Raw genomic sequence first — 15,429 nt, 5'->3', positions numbered from 1 at the left:
CTGCCTGGTTTGGGATAATTCATCCCACACCCAGGAGATTACTAAGAAAATGTATGTGGATGACTACACTTGAAATATGCATTGTATCATTTCTCTGTGTGTCGACAAACTGAAGACAGCAATTGGCAGTCTTTACTTCCTGAAAGCTAGAATATGTCCCTCTTTGCTTCTTACTGGCTAACATGTTCATTATGGCAAGCAACCTTTGCAATAAAACAGCACCACAACTGAGCACTCAGCGGCTTGTTCCCATAATGAGCAAATTATGCCATTGGATTAAGTGCGGGCTTTTAAAAAATAAAGCCAATGCCACGTGTTTCAACGTGGAAGCATCATTTCTGGAGTTCCCACTGCAACCTTGAAGGCTAACTGGGCACAACTCTCATATCCAAACAATTCTGAATCAACCGGCTGCCTTAATTTAGATCAAGTCTAAAATTATGTCAAAACAGATGTTCTTTTTTGAGGGGTGGGGCATGACTGCCCATTAAAGGTCTGTTCAAAGACTGCCCATCTCATTTGAATGTGAACATAATATTGTTCTAATTGTGTAGTATTGAGTTGATTCAACTCGTCAAAGTCAGCTAATACTGTGAAGAAAGCTAGCCCTGCCTTGCATCAGAATGTCTGAAGTTTCCACAGGACAATGCTGCTCAAAAGCTTGTTGTTGAAACTTCAGGAAGGGAGGGGTGGAGGCCAGACCTTGTAAATATTCATGGCCATTCACAAAGAGAAGCTTGCCAGATGCTGGGGGGGAAGGAGTGAAGGCTTTTGAAAAGCAGATTTATCCAGAGAACAAAAACGCCCAACCTATGCCCTTAGCATGCCATGGGATTTTCTTTCTCTCTCTCTTTAAAAATGATTTCTTCAACAGATGGAGTCTCCCTTTTGCAGTTCCTGGAAACCACCTCCAATAGCACAGCTTGACATACAGGACAGCCACAAAAATAAGGGGCGCAAATATTCCAGGTGCCAGAAAAATGAATACTAGTAACACGAGGAATGCAATGAGCGTGATCCAAAGTTAAGCGCTCTGAAGTTTCACTGATTAAGCCTCCCCGATTGAAATTAGTCAATAGACTTAAAAGTGCTTGGTTGGATCATGATCTAGCTGTGTGTCAGAAAGGAATTTCTGTAGCCCTACTAACATACTTTCACGATACTTTTCATTTGGGATTTGTAACATTGAGGTCTGTGGGCCAGCATCTGCCCCACTCCACTTACAGCCCTCTGGACTGGCTCCATCCACCAATACTGGTCACTGAATGCTCCTGAACGAGAAGGGACTATAAATGGCTTCCTGTTTCTGCTGTCAGAGCAGCGATGTCTTCTTGGTTCTGGTATGTTCCTATGCCTTCTCTAGCTCCAGCTCCTTAGTTTTGTTCCCTGACGCCTGGGTTGATCCCTCAGCTCTCACCTCCTGATCCCCAGCTTACTAGCCTATAGCTCAGCCCTGACCCCAGAGCACAATTGCTATTTTCAGGTTAAAAAAAGAACCCACTTAGCTGCTAAGGAACCCCCCTGCGTTGCAGATGATTCTGGGACATGGTCTAGGGCGGATGTTTTGGACTACAACTCCCATCAGCCCCAGCCGGCATTGATGATGGGAGATGAAGTCCACAACACCTGGAGGACACCTGGCTGACCACCCCTGATCTACAGCACACAGTTCACATGCAGTACTGTCCAGGTGTGCAGCTTCAACACTGAACTATCAGCCACCTAGAAGACCCTCCCCCCCACCCCAAACTCCCCTGCAGCTGTAGGTCTTTGGGGAAGATTGGTAGTGATGGGCACACAGTTTTTCACAAAAGGCATAGGGTGCTCTGTGCTGGTGTGTCAGAAAAATAAAATTCTAAAGCAGGGCAACACCATTATCAGCATTAACTAAAGTGTCACAAAACAGCGAACAAAGACACTCTGGATTTTGTGACATTTCAGCTGATACTAATAAAAGTATCGCCCTACTGTGGCTCATGGGGAAAAGGCTATTGCGGACCATTTTTTCCTTGCTAGGGAAATACAGCACAGCCTGTCACCTGTATCTGTTCTTGCAACTGTCTGTCTGTTTTCTAGCCTTAACATGGTACTGGCCCTGTAAAAGTTGAACAAAGACTCAGACAGAAACAGAAGGAGCCATGAGTGTATCAACCACAGCACTGAAAATATAACAGAAACAGCGCAGACCTGTTTCTGTGGAGAGTGGTAGTAGATGGGGGTGGGGTGCAGATGACGTCTGCCCTTTGACTGCTCACCTAGGGAGAGTGGCAACACACCCTAGGTGATCTATGTTCCAAAGTGTTGTGTTGTACGCAGCGTGGGAAACTAAACAAAGGCACACAGTAAGATTTAAAAGCCATGCTTTACAAGATGCAGACAATGGTGAAATAATAAACTGTGCATCAAAACTTTTCTTCTTCATTTATTGTTATACAGGTCCAATGCTGCAGTCACCATGCAGGTACAGCATAAGGGGAATGATCTTGCTGAACAATTCTGACTAATCAGATTTCAAGAGACCATGAACTACAACATTCCAAGTGACTGGCCCTTTCATTCTGAGAGAACAAAACACAAATAAGCAGATAGACAAAAATGACCTTTTCACGTATGGCTTATGATCATGCTTCTCCCCACCCCCCACCCCACCTGAGTTGATCATTAAACCAAGTCCACATGTTTGAGCCTGAAATGTAGAGCTTTTCTTTGGGTGCTTAATTAGAAATATGAAAACTCTTGCCTGCTGAGTGCGTTTTAAAATTACTTAATTCCCACCCTTTCCCAATTTCATCATTACTTTTCTTTTTAGAGCTTAGTCTTCTAGTTATTAATAGAGAACCGAAGGACGAGACTGGCCAAATATTGGCCCTGGGGTTTTAATTCCCAGTTCTTCTGAAACTCAGAAGACCTTTCGGCTCATCAACCTGAAAATACCCAAGTGTTCTCCGGGCCTTAAACCCAGAGCCCTAGACTTCCTGTGCCAGGAATTAAGGGCTTAGGAAGTGGCGTTTCAATGGATCACAAAACATGATGCTGCTTTGGCATTACACCTTTGTCAGTGCAAACGTCCAGAACTCAGGGCACCAGTCACAATTCAAGGTCTACACAATGATTGCACATGTGGCATTACATCAAATGGAGCCTCCTAAGAACACATGTAGAGACATGTCCTGAAAGAAAATGGAACACCTTTGACACTGTAGCATTTTTGTTTTCTTGCAACCTGTCCTTCGATGACTAGCATTAGAAGATGCAAGTGGGTTTTAGTTTATAATTTACAGTCCAGTGTTTTCTTCTGGTCCTGCAGAAGAGCCTCTCTCTCTGTATTGGATGCAAAACAACAACAACTGTTCCTTTGAGCAGATCATCCTCAAAAACACAAAAAAAATTTCTTTGTTGTTGTTTTTAAAAAAACTCATAGAGTTTATTGCTTTCAATTTATAAAATTAAGCCTGCCTCAGACAGGTAATACTGGTAGGTACATTCGTAATCCCTGGTTTCTACTGGAAAGTGTGCTCTGACACACAACACTTCCTCAATATATAACGCCAGGTTCCTTCCTTCTAATACTTCGCAACCAAGATCCGATGTGATTCCCAAAAGAACACTGAAGTTCTTCTCATTGAACTCTGCCAAGCTCAGCACCCGGTAAGCTGCCACAACATCCTTCATCATATTGCCTGTTGACAAAAGGAATAATTACTAATTGTCACTGGACGCATGTTTCGAGCTTTTTTTAAACAAATGAAAAACAGGTTCAACATTCAAAAGCAAATACAGAAAATTCCCTAGGTTAGTATTTAATGTTTTCAGCAAGCTAATAATAATGTCTGAAGTCGCATACAGTCTTGTGTTTAAGCCTCGCTTCTGGTTGCTATAGGTGACCAGAAATTGCATATAAGTGAGTGCATGGAATTCTATGTAAGTGAATGAGTGGGTTGGCAGAAGAGGGGTTGGGCACTCAGTCCTCCCTCTGTGACCACAAGACAAACCAAGCAGTCTTCTAGAGCAGGGAAATCTGCCCCTCTTGTGCCAAGCACTGACAGGATAGTTCAACAGGGTAGGGTTTTGCCGGGGTAGGTGAGGGCTGGCAGGCTAGTAAATTTTGTGGACTTATTTACAAGGCTGGTCTATGCATTGATACTATTTGTTTTCTCTGTGCTCTCCAGACTAAACTGAACAGTTATCTCTTCTTGCTTACTTTGACTGCAGGATTGCTACACATTTTTTAGAAGACACACTTCTAAGGGGTGAGCTTAAATTCTTTTCAAAACTTTCTGTTATTCATACTTTAATTCAGCAAAGAATAGTGGATTGTTATAAAGAAGACCATCATACTAAGATATGAATGATCCAAAGAGCTTGAATATACACCCATCACAATTTTTCCCAAAATCAGTGATGCTGATGACGTCACTGCAGACTCCTGCCTCACCTGAATCATCTAGGTACTGCATTAACTCATTAAATGGCATCTGCATATAGATTTTTATTATTATTTTGTCTCTTCTGCAAATGACTATGAAATAAATTATCATCTTTGAACAAAAGCACTCTGTGTGTATTTTATCCAGCTTGGAATAAATACCTGGTGGGAAGGCATGTGACAGTTGAGTTATCTGAGACACAAATCCTGGGACCTTGACTTAAGGTTACTGTGCTCTAAACCATTCAAGAAATGTCCACAATCAGGGAGAGGGTCCTGTTACACTGGTCCAACACATTCAAACCTGGAAAGCTACACAGTGCCCGTGGTACAACACACCTTGGCCCACCAGATACCTACCTGGCAGGCTGGTGGCGTCAGCAATGAACAGGTAGGAGTCTGAGCAAATCCCATACGGTATATATTGTATACCTGTGTGGAGAGCTTCACTCATGGGGATCAAATGTGGTTCTCCATAGCTCTATATCTTGCCTGTGGCATTCTCCCCAGGCCCTGCCCATCATGGGTCCTGCTTCAGATCCCAAGTCCTTTTAATGGCTAAAATCTGCCCTTGAACTCTGTTAATGACCCTTGCTTGCCTGGATGTAGGACAGAACCTAGCTTATTGTACAATGGTAAAATTTACATTTGTTGGTCTGCCCCCCTCCTTTGCCTCTAACCCTGCCCACCACAGGCATTTGGGCCCTGGAAGTTTGCCCAGAAGGGAATGAGGTCCTCAAGATGATGAAGGTCTCCTACCCATGCCGCATAGCCACAGTTCTGTTGCTCCCACATCACTGGAACCACCCCACAAACCCCTTTTCTTTTGTGGTTGCTTAGAGGGAGAGGGTGTCCCACAAGTTGTAACTCTACTCAAGGAGTTCCCTGTAACCCACCCGCTTTCCTGGTCTGATAGGCTACACCATAAGTGCTTCAGAATCCACCCTTTGAACTAATGCAATGTCAACAGAGCCCTCAGAATCAGGCGGGGTAACAGCTAAATAGACATGCATTCAAGAGCCTAGCCCTTACTTTGTCCAAAGATATTCCAATGTAAATCAGAAGGCATTTCCCGTTCAATCAACCTCAGAGTGCAGAATAAAACGTGCCAAGGAAGCACTTGACAGAACAGCTTCGAGACTGGGCAGGGATAGACGGCAAGTAAATAATTCCCCTTGGAAAGTTTAAAATATCTGAAACATAATCTAAAGAATATGTTTAAACAAACAGGAATCTGCCAACTCTCCAAAGAAAATTAAGATCTATTAAAAACCCATGCACTTAGAAGTAATGCTGCACAGCACATTAAAATGTTTGGGTTAATTTCCTGTTCTGAAAAATTGCTCCATAATGACAGCTTACGGTCTTGCTTGACTCAATAAAACCAGCTCAAGAGTGCTTTTGTCAGCCTCTTTATTTCTGCATATTTCTGTACATATGCAACTGTTATTTTTTTTACAGAGGGGCACCTACTAACGTGATCTCCTCCTTTCTACAAGGTCATAAAGCTGCTACAGCCCTACTCTTGCGACATAACCACCTGAGACAATTGACCTAGCACAGTCCTTTGGCTCAAGGGCTATGAACTGCCCTGAGGACTACAGAGGAAGGGCGGTATACAAATTTAATTAATACTGTAAATAAAAATAGAGGTCAGTGCCTCAGCACCCAGGAAGCTGAGAGGAGAGGAGCTCAGAGAGAGAGGAGCTCAGAGAGAGAGCAGCTCAGAGTTCCTTGGCTTGCAGGAAGTCAATAGTAAATTAGCAGGTCTTCAATCCCAACTTGTCTCCCACGGAAATCCATGAACCTGTGTTAGTCAGGTCCGTTAATTTCAGTGTGTCTACTTCTGACTAGAACTAGCATTGGATTCAACCCACAGGAAGTGTTCTATTAAATAGGACCGCATATCTTAGATTAGGGACGCGGGTGGCGCTGTGGGTAAAACCTCAGCGCCTAGGACTTGCCGATCGCATGGTCGGCGGTTCGAATCCCCGCAGCGGGGTGCGCTCCCATCGTTCGGTCCCAGCGCCTGCCAACCTAGCAGTTTGAAAGCACCCCCGGGTGCAAGTAGATAAATAGGGACCGCTTACCAGCGGGAAGGTAAACAGCATTTCCGTGTGCTGCGCTGGCTCGCCAGATGCAGCTTGTCACGCTGGCCACGTGACCCGGAAGTGTCTGCGGACAGCGCTGGCCCCCGGCCTCTTAAGTGAGATGGGCGCACAACCCTAGAGTCTGTCAAGACTGGCCCGTACGGGCAGGGGTACCTTTACCTTTACCTTTTTATCTTAGATTACCCATGCAGAATACAGGACAGAAATGGTAGAATATGGTATCACACCAATAAAAGAAAAAGGTTGATGCTTCTTCTAAATACCACCGAACCTGTATCAACAATTGACGATATGGTAACTACTAAAAGCTTAACTACTAAAATGCTCTTTGGTAGTTCTTGGAAGGCTACATCTGCTGCAGAACCCAGTGGTGTACATCCTTATAGGAGCACAATACACCATTGTACCCTTCTGGGCATAATTAAAGATGCTGGATTTATATACAGTATATATATATATATATATATATATATATATATATATATACTGTATATAAATCCAGCATCTTTAATTATATATTAATAATTATATAAGGATTATATATATATATCCTTGAGGACCAACATGAGTAGCTCTTCCCTTGTTTTAATGATCTCTGTGGTAAGATGCAGGCAGATTCTTGATGACGCTCATCTTGTAGTAAGATCAAAAAGTGAGGGCATGTTGTAGAGAGACAATTGTTACTCTATTTTTTTTTAATGATCTCATTCCCTCCAGAGGCTCTGCAGGGTGTGGTCTTGCATACCTTCCAGAAGATTATTTTGGGGAAGGGAGCCTGGCAATGATAAGCAGAGAATTGCTTTAATGGTGGGTTCATTTTTAAGTATATATGTTATGTATATGTTAAGAGTTAACGTATAATGACTGATAAGAGTTGGGGTGCCTGTGGCAATTGCTCCAATGCTACTGTATGACCCTGGACCTACCAAATAGGCACTCATTTACCCTAGCTTTGGAAACTTGAGGTGTATTTTTGGGACCCACCTAAAGTTGTTTTAAACTGTTTTTAGTATTGTGTTTTAATATTGCAACTTGCCCTGGGACTTTAGTGCGAAGGGTGGTTTAATAATACAGTAGTACCTTGGTTTATGAACTTAATCCGTTCTGGCAGTCCATTCTTAAACCAAAGCGTTCTTAAACCAAGGTGTGCTTTCCCATAGCAGCAGGGGACTCAATTTACACTCAACAGGAAGCGGAACATGTTCTGCTTCCAAGGCAAAGTTCACAAACCAAAATACCTACTTCCGGGTTTACAGCATTCTTAATCCAAGTTGTTCATAAACTAAGCTGTTCTTAAACCAAGGTACCACTGTAACAATAACAATAATAACAATGGCAATACCATTTTGGAGCTTCACAATTATATCACCAGAGCACAATTAGGAGGAGAGAGAGGAGTATTGTGCTGATCATGCTCTAAGGGAAGCTCAATTTGGAATCAATAAGATTAAGCTCCACTGTCATTATTCAGGGCTATTATAAGAGGAAAAGGTCATTGATAAGCGAAGATCTTAGATTGCAAGGAGGTTTTCCCCTCAGAACCAGTATTTGATTTCCTGCCCCGCTTAGGACTTTCAGCACCAGAGGAGCTTGTAAAGTCAAGCTTGTAATGTTTGAAAAATTCACATTACCTTCCTCAGATTCAAAGGACCAGATCAGAGTCCATAGTAGAACCCCAACCTCCCCATGCCATCAGAGTCAAAGGCTCCTAAAGCAGACATGGGTAGAAGCACAGCCCATAAAGGATGGAGCTAGCTGCGCAAAAGAAGCTGCAATCCTACTTAAGACTCAATATTGATTTGCTTCTTGCCTTGATGGAACCTGGTGGTTGTTAACCATGGCTTGCTTGCTGGATCACGAATTGGGATTAGTGGCATGTGATGTTATGGTTCTAACACCTGTGTCTAGTGACAGCCCTCCCTTCAACCTTGGGCTGGAATCCTGTCCTCTGGTTAGGATCACTGCCTGAGATGGAGCATTTACAAATCTACGAGTTGATGGCATATGCTATTTAGGTTTAAGAACATTAACTTAACTGAATCAAGTGCTACAATGGGCCTGTTAACATAGCTGCAATCCTATATGCCTACTCAGAAGGAAGCCTAGGTAAGTGATGTATTGGGTAGAAAATTATCCAGTGTAAAAATGTAAAACATTTTGTGGATTCTATTGGTTCATTCTGTGGCCTACAGAAAATATTTCTCTATTCCCCTTGAGTTGCAGGGGTGGCTGCAATTAAAAATGGCATGATGGGTGGAAATAACTTTGTAAATAGGATTTGCATGTTCAGGGCTAGGAAGAACTGAAGTACAGTGGAGGACTTCCGGGTTGGCACCTCCGGCAATGGCGGAGCTCCTCCGTTCGGGAGGAACTTGCTCCGTGAAAAACAGGGTCTGACCGCCACGGCGAAGGTGGAGACCCATTGAAATCACAAGCGGGAGAAGCTTGTGAACCTGGGATTCAGCTGGCACCTTTTGCGCCTCCCCTACTCACGGGGAAACCCTGTTTTGGGGATCCGGAGCGACGTAGGTGAGTGGCGCGGTGCTTTGAATCGACTGCTTTTTTTCACGGAGTGAAGCCGCATTGCTGTTGCCGGAGAGCGCTGACTTTTTCCTGTGGACAATTGGATTTTAAACAACTACTCGCGAGTAAATCGGAAAATTGGATTTTTAAATACTTTAATTCGGCACTGAAGCGGGAGGTCATAAACAGGAAGTCCGCCTTCCGTTTTTGTAAATAGACTGAAGCAAAGACGTTACAAGTTAAAGTCTTTGAAAGCTTTTGGCAAAGGATTAAATTTCCATCGGTTTAAAATACAAAACCCCGCTTGGAAGCAGGAGAAGAGGGGGAAATTTTGGATCTAGTGAGCCTGAAGGAGAGAGTGAAAAATCAAATTACCACTGCTCTGAACCTGGGAACGGGCTGCCAGATGACGTTTGGAGAGAGTGCATTTGACAGAACGGATTTGACAGCTAGCTAAATAAGAGTAAGATACTGTTTCCATTGTCCTCCTCTGCGTTTAAAAAAGAGGAAAAGTAACTGAAAATTTATCTTTAATGCTTGAGTTGTGCCTGAAAGAACTGATACAAGTGGAGACTGTTTCCCTCTAGAGGGAGCTTTTGAAACTGTTACAGGAGTGTAACTGGGGGATTTCCAGCTGCAGATAAGGATTCTGAGAACCAGAGAGTGACTTTGGACCATTTAAAAATGTTGACAGGAGAGGCCATTGTGACTGTTTTATGTAAGATAAGCTGTTCGCTGGGACAGCTTCACAAGAAGATGGATGACATGACTTTTAAAGTTGATAATTTGGAACAGAAAGTGACTAATTTGAGTCAAAAAGCGAACACCAACACAGAAATAATTCAGAACTTGGTACAGGAAACCATTTTGGCAGGACAAATGGTGGAGGAGAAGGAGGAGAAGGAGAATGCTGCTGTTGTTGAACATAAAGTAATACAAGTGAGATCCGTGGCTTTACAGAAGCAAATTGAGGACTATAAGTTGAGGCCTTTTATGATTGAATCTAGGAAAAGTCAGACTCTGAGGAATGGATCCCGGCTTGGACTAAAGAAGGAAAGTTGGAAAGATCCCTCTATGCAGGGATTAACTGACTTTTGGGACATGGACTCGGGCCTGGAGGAGATTGAAGTTTTGGGGGCCTTTGGACTTGGAGGAATCTTGAAATATGCCCTGAAATACTTTATGGACTGTAGCTTTAACTATGGAAATTTGGCTGATCTGTTCAGAAGGAAGAAAAGGATTGACAGCTTGGAGCTTCCCCGAGATTTGCTCTTTAGCATTAAAGAAAATGAAGAAGACCTGCAGAAGGGACTTGGAAAAGAGTTAAGAGCCTCGGACATAAGATCACCAGGTTGATGGGCTTTATGGAGTTGACGGAAAGGATTGGCAGAATCCGAAACCAGGGAGAGGAGATAGTGGAAGAAGATTGGAAAATTTAAAGTTTATATATAGACTTATGGTAAAACTAATGAGTGATAGAAAAATGGTGGAATGATTTTTTATGGGCTTAGCAGAAATGTTATAAGGAGTTAAGCATATATAAGTATTTTAGTTTTAATGGAAAATAAGGTTAAAAATACGTTATTTACAATATGATAGAAAATGGAGAAAGATGGAAAGGATTTGCTGAAACAATTAATAGAAGTGGAATACAAAAAGGGAGGTGAGAGGAGGTCGAGGAAACAAGGGAATGAAAGATAGAGTATGGAAAAGAGATGATGTATGTTTTTAAATTGTTTTTGTTTTGTTTCATTTAGGGTTAAGGTTAGGGAGTGGGGTTTGTTTAGTTTAGTTTAATGTGTTTAGTTTTGAGTTTAGGTTGTGTTTTGCATTGTTTATATATTGTATTGTATTTTTTTTTCTTTTTGCTTTCCTCCTTTGTCTTTTTTATGTTTTTTTCTCTTTCTTCTCTTTTTGTAATCTATAAAAGTAATTTTTTTTTTTAAAAAAAAAGAACTGAAGTACAGTGGTACCTCGGGTTAAGAACTTAATTCGTTCTGGAGGTCCATTCTTAACCTGAAACTGTTCTTAACCTGAGGTACCACTTTAGCTAATGGGGCCTCCCACTGCCACCGCGTGATTTCTGTTCTCATCCTGAAGCAAAGTTCTTAACCTGAGGTACTATTTCTGGGTTAGCAGAGTCTGTAACCTGAAGCGTCTGTAACCCAAGGTACCACTGTAGTAACTTTCTGGAACTATTTCCTGCAGGTAAAGAGACTGCGCCTTGATCACTTATGTTCTCTGCTTTACACTCTGTATTTAGTCTGTATTTACTTAATACATTTATATCCTGCCTAATCCAATGGAAATGGTTAGTTTTCCAGGCAGTCTTCATCAAGGTTGCTGCATCATGGCAAAATAAAGTTCAATGTAGGAGTGCAGACCCTTGGGGTATATCTTGACAGGAGGGTTTAGATGTGATGACTGTAATTTTGTGACAGGCTCCTTCCTCCTATGAAAACAACGGTGAGAGGATTCTAAACGGAATACAAAATGTGCATTGCCTAAGCTACTTCAGATTTGGTTTCCATGTATTTTCTGCTGCTGAAAATAGAAGTGATATAATCTGGTTCATTTCCAGTGTAGAATTAAAAATAATGGTCTTAACATGTCAGAAGAAAAATGTGTTAGGAGAGTCCAGTTTAAAATTGTAGCAAGTATGTTTTCCTCTGCAGACAAGCCACTGTCTGCATCCAACACTGGAAAGAGATGGATGTATGAATCCATTCACATCTTCAAAAAGTAACAAAATGCTTACCATCTAGCTTTTTTCACTGTACGTGGCATATGTAAAGTCTGTATCCTCAGGGGATGTCACTTAGGGTTGCTACTTATACATTCCCAAATATTAGTACTTGCAAATTGTATGCTTATTTATATTTATGGATATACGTAAATTGGGATATATTACTATAATTTAAATCAAAATATATCCTGCCCGAACAGATAAAACTGTGATCGGATGACCTGTGAACCTCCTCTGTTTGCAATATCAGATTCTAACCGTTGATGGGCACCTTTAAGGCCCTCCCCTTTTATAACCAGACATGAACAAGACAACCCTGCAAATAGAGGACCATCCTCTGTACGTAAGATACTTGGCCACCCTAATAACACATTTGAGGATATACCAGTTGAAGCAAATGTGAACAGCATTTCTGCTGAGATGCAACAAGTGCCCACTGTACGCTCCGTAAACAACTGAAGACACTTTTGTTTCAACTTTTTCCAGTTGGATTAAAAAGTCTCTCTCTCCCTTTGGTTTCCATCTTGTTTTGTTTTTTAAAACCTATATTTAGTCATTCTTCCATACTGCTTTCAAAACTATTTTTTAGTTGTTTTAAGATATATTTGGAAATTGCTTTGAGAGGCAATTATTAAATAAATAAATAAATAAATAAATAAATAGTTGGTCTATGGCAGAAAATACGTTTAAATGGAAGGTTTGAAAATAGTTTGAACAGTAAATGAAACTTTCCTAGCTGTTATATGAAACTCTATAGTGGTCATTGTCAATGAAATAATCTTACTCGTATTTGTCATAATTACAATCTGTACAGTGCCGGATTACCAAATAGGCAAAGTAGGCACCAGCCAATGGGCCCCACTCCTTTTAGGGGCCCTGTGACAACAGATCAAAATAATATTGATTTGGTTTATGAAAATTATTGGTTGGTAAAATCAAAAACTTATTAGAAGATAATTTGTGAAGGCCCTCCCCACCTCCCCGAAGATTTCAACTGCTTCAGGGCTTCCAATACTGAATCTGTACTGTCAGAAATATCGACAATATAAAGAAAATGACATTATTAGGATTATAACAACTGTGCCATCTTAAAGTTAACAGCAGACCTGGATGTGGTAGAGAAACCTCCAAGGAGAGTCATTGGTGGAATGCAATGATTTTCAAATAAGGAAAGACTCTTTTCATTAGAAAGGAAATGACTAAGAGGGAACTTAGCAGGTCTTAACTGTAGCTGAAGGCGTAAGTGCAGGACGTAAACCTCTCCCTCCCAGAAACCTCAAGTGTTGGGAGATGTCTGATTAATTGCTGACAGGTAAGTTTTAATGAAAGCCAAGTACTTATTCAAAGAATGAATAGCGAGCTTGTTAAATTTAATCCTGAGGGATGTTATTAAGAGAAATAGTACAGGGAGAAAAATAAAACCAAGTCAAAAGGAAAGAGCTCCGGCAATGTTGTAGGGTTGCTTATCTGGTGTTATAGTGGTACCTTGGTTCCCAGATTTAATCTGTTCCGCGAGTCCGTTCGACTCCTGAAACAGTTCGAAAACCAAAGCACAGCTTCTGATTGGCTGCTGGAGCTTCCTGCAGTCAATCGGAAGCTGCAGAAGCCGCGTAGGACATTCAGCTTCCAAAAAACGTTCGCAAACCGGAACACCCACTTCTGTGTTTGCGCCATTCGGGAGCCGAAAGGTTCAACAACTAATGCGTTCAACTCCAAGGTACCACTGTACTTGTATTCTCACAAAGAAAAAACATTTCACTACCCTTAACAAATATACAACTTACAAAGAACAGAGTTAAGGCAAAACATTCCATTATAAACTTCATCTCTATTCTTTCTAAGGCACTTGTTTTCAAACCAAAGAATCACACTAAGCTTCCAGGAGTTCCTAGGGACAAAGCTGATTGACTACCAGTGTAGTCTATTAATATCCTTAATATTAGCCATTGTCAAACCGGGTAAGAGGTCAGGCCACCATAAAACTGACAATATATCCCAGGCTTGATTAATTTCTGGTCACACACTTTATAGTTCCTGCTGTAATTATATCTGTGTTTCGATTTGGGTTCACTCTTTTTGTTTTATTTTTATTTAACAAAATTTATATACTGCTTATTTTAGAAAACAGCTCTAATTGGTTTATAATCTGGGTCAGCTGCTCTGAATTTCATTATGATGAAAAGGCAGCAAGATGATGCTTTAATAAATTTAGAAAACAGTCAAAGATTTAATTAGAAGAATCAAACCCTCCCCTGCTCCTGCCAGCTAATGCCACTACTTTTTACATATGAAATATTCACCTACAGATTTTTGTTTCTGACATTGGCTGGTATACTAAAGGGTAAAATTACTTTACTGCATGCTTAAATACCTCATGAGTCTCTGCATGGCATCAGTTACTTTGAAGTAAGTTTGCTTCTTTTTAAAAATAATGAAGAATGGCTACAACAAACTTTGAAACTCAGAAACAGGCAAAATTTTAGCCATGGGCTACCATGTTTCAAAAAGCAAAAACCGGGACAGCCCCCCAAAAACCGCAATTTTTTTACTGACTTGCTTAAGATCCAGGACAAAGTACCACCTTTTGGAAATTTCCTCTGGACATCAATTCCACCTTTGAATTACTTTTTTTGCATGTGTGCATACTCGGAAGTAAGCCCCACTGAGTTCAATGGAGCTTGCACTCAAGTAAGTGGCCATAGGACTACTTCTAAATTAATTTGCAAATTAAACCACACCAACATACTGCACTAACAGCAGAGAGTATTACGGAGAACATTCTGGGAATGTGCTCAGACATAACGTTGAGTGAACTAAGGGGGGGGGGAAACTTCAGGGAGGGAGGACCTGTGGAATGTCAGATGGTGACATGGAACAGGGCCTTTTCTGTGACAGCCCCACCTCTATAGAACTCCCCACACTAGTGGTGGTGATTTGGTGCCGTCTTAAAATACTTCTGTTTCATCAGGTATTTGGTGGCTAACCATACAGCACTTCCTAGAGAATATATTGTTTCATGTTACTATTTTTATAGTTGGCATGAATTTGTTGTAATTCTAACTGCTGCCTTACATTTTTATGGCTTTCAGCAACGTTGTTAGCTGCCTTGTGCTCTAATCAGGACAAAGGACAGGCAATCAACCAACCAACAAATGATGACAGAAGAACTATGTAGTAGATGCAACTAACTTGATTCTAAACATTTCAAATAATTTATAGTCAAGGGAAAGAGCTCTGGCACACCTGCTCCACACCAGACCAATTACATCTTCCTCTGAAGGGATGGGGTTTTCTCTGCTGCCATTAGACAGGGTCCTATGGACTTTCTACACTAGCAAGTTCTTATAAGGATGAATGTAGTCACAGAGTATGGTTTAAAGGGTAAGATTTGAAAGCAACTTCCTGAAACTAAGCAGGTCTGGGACGAGTCAGTGCTAGGATTAGTGACCAGCTGGGAGCCACATGTAAACGATCTTGGATTCCATAATGGAAGGAAGTAGATAAGAAATGAAAAATAAATAAATGAACGAGTGTGCTAGCAAGCAGGGCAGCCTGCACTGACTTTGTTTTTCTCATCAGTTATTATCAGGCATTTCCTTCAGGGGTATAAGATACTCCTTGTA

At 41.4% G+C, this 15,429-nt stretch overlaps 1 protein-coding gene across 2 annotated transcripts in view; it reads right to left on the bottom strand.

Annotated features, from left to right (window-relative positions):
- Nucleotides 1–2,407: 2,407 nt before the first annotated feature.
- Nucleotides 2,408–15,429, bottom strand: part of SCAF8 (SR-related CTD associated factor 8) — a 74,279-nt gene continuing 61,257 nt past the window's right edge. For both annotated transcript variants that reach the window (XR_013983903.1, XM_080998364.1), the window contains one exon: nucleotides 2,408–3,680. The gene's annotated coding sequence lies outside the window, so the exon portion shown is untranslated. The remainder of the gene's footprint in view (nucleotides 3,681–15,429) is intronic.

This window comes from Podarcis pityusensis (assembly GCF_964106645.2).
Source record: "Podarcis pityusensis genome assembly, chromosome: 3".
Taxonomy (NCBI): domain Eukaryota; kingdom Metazoa; phylum Chordata; class Lepidosauria; order Squamata; family Lacertidae; genus Podarcis; species Podarcis pityusensis.
This window is presented reverse-complemented; position numbering and strand designations above follow the sequence as displayed.